The 2,006-nt window shown below is 41.1% G+C and overlaps 1 long non-coding RNA gene across 1 annotated transcript; it reads left to right on the top strand.

Annotated features, from left to right (window-relative positions):
• The first annotated feature begins 1,104 nt into the window (after positions 1-1,104).
• LOC104960506 (uncharacterized) lies at positions 1,105-1,594 on the top strand. The gene is made up of 3 exons (XR_799992.1): positions 1,105-1,160; positions 1,238-1,335; positions 1,417-1,594. It is a non-coding gene; the product is annotated as an uncharacterized lncRNA (long non-coding RNA).
• The last annotated feature ends 412 nt before the right edge of the window (positions 1,595-2,006 follow it).

Genomic DNA, 2,006 nt, shown 5'->3' with positions numbered 1-2,006 from the left:
CTATCTCTCTCTCTCTCTCTCTCTGTCTATATCTCTCTCTCTCTCTCTCTCTCTCTCTCTCTATCTCTCTCTCTCTCTCTCTATCTATCTATCTATCTATCTATCTCTATCTCTATCTCTATCTCTCTCTTTCTCTGTCTCTCTCTCTCTATCTATCTCTCTCTCTCTCTCTGTCTCTGTCTATATCTCTCTCTCTCTATCTCTATCTCTCTCTTTCTCTATCTCTCTCTCTCTATCTCTCTATCTTTCTCTCTCTCTAGGTTGATTTGCATAAGTATCAGAGGTTTTGTGTTGTGTGTGGCGCTAGAGGAGAAGTGAGGTCATCAAAATGAGTGTGAATCCCCTCTGAGGATCCGAACCTCCACAGCACGTTGATGTCGATCACATGAACAGTTGTGTGGTTCCTTATCTCTGCTATCTCTGCACTGAAGATTGTTTTGAGCACTTCCTCTTCTTCCTCTTCTTCCTCTTCTTCCTCGTATCATCTCTCAGCTTTTATCCACTTCTTGTTTTGTGCAGCGAGAAGATGCCCAGTCATTTCTGTAAAAACATTTTATTATTAGAATTAACTTCACCGTCATGGTGCTTACTGTACGAGCTTTAGCTTTAGTAATGCTGTCAGTGATAACAGACAGACGAAGGAAACAAGTGGAGGACATGAGAGGAGAGGAGAGTAAAGGGAAGGAAAGGAAGTGAGGTGAGTAGAAAACAGTGAAGAAACGGAGTGAGAGAAAATAAGGGAAACTAGACAATAGGAGAGGAAACAAGAGAGAAGGAGAGGAAACTAGAGAATAGGATAGGAAACTAGATAGAAGGAGAGGTAACAAGAGAATAGGAGAGGAAACAAGATAATAGGAGAGGAAACTAGAGAAAAGGAGAGGAGGTGAGGAGAGAAAGGGAAATGAATTAAGTGACAGCCCTAAAAGAGGTGTGTGTGTGTCTCTCTCTCTCTCTCTCTCTGTGTGTGTGTGTGTGTGTGTGTGTGTGTGTGTGTGTGTGTGTGTGTGTGTGTGTGTGTGTGTGTGTGTGTGTGTGTGTGTGTGTGTGTGTGTGTGTGTGTGTGTGTGTGTGTGTGTGTGTGTGTGTGTGTGTGTGTGTGTGAAGGTGGATCAGTAAACTGTCAGAAGCAGCTGAGCCGAGTGAGCTGATCGACACTGAAGGTCAGACATACAGGAAATATCACATGTATCATGAATGAATACAGGAATATAACTGTGTGTGTGTGTGTGTGGCGCAGAGTGCTACAGTGAGGGCAGCGATCAGGACGATAACGAGGAGTGCTTGTCCACTTCCTGTTCTCTGACCTCGGTGCAGGAAGCAGCAGAATCTGACAACGTGAGAATCATAATCATTTATTTTTAATTCCTGCAGACATTTACATTTTATATTAAAACCCACCGTGTGTCCTCCTCTCAGGGAGAAGATGTCCCGCCTCCCTCTGAGGCTCTCCCTCCCCCCCCCTGTAGTGAGGAGGAGGAGGGACCTCTAAGCAGAAAGGGAAGAAGAAGAGTGGGGGCGGGTCGAGGAGGAGCGTCTGTCCCTCTGCTGCACGTCCCAGAAGAGAGAGAAGAAGAAGAAGGAGGAGGAGAGGCCGTCACAGGTAAACACACATGTGTTTGTTTACAGGTGTTGTTGTTTTGTTGTTGTTAAAATACACCTCCAGTGTTTCAGGAGCTGAGTGATACAAATGTTGAACTTTTTTTATTTTTTGTAATTCAAGTTTGTTTTAACTCGCTCCATACATGCCATCATAATCGCGATGAAAAGCAGATCATTAAAAAAGAAATAAGAAGAATAGAAGTTGGACATTAAATAATAATAATACAAAAAATATACAATAATATTTCTAATAGTTATAAATAATTGTTTACATTTAATTTCCTATTTTTTATTCGAGGCATTTATTAGCTATTATTATTATTGGTAGGAGTAGTTTTTTATTATTATTACTAGTTTTTGTATTTATTAGTAATATTAGTTTAATTCGTTTTTCAATATGATTATTA

This window comes from Notothenia coriiceps, unplaced genomic scaffold, assembly GCF_000735185.1.
Source record: "Notothenia coriiceps isolate Sejong01 unplaced genomic scaffold, NC01 NC01_scaffold00031879, whole genome shotgun sequence".
In the NCBI taxonomy this organism is placed as follows: domain Eukaryota; kingdom Metazoa; phylum Chordata; class Actinopteri; order Perciformes; family Nototheniidae; genus Notothenia; species Notothenia coriiceps.
Note: the sequence above shows the minus strand (reverse complement) of the source record. Positions and strands in the feature narration are given on the sequence as shown.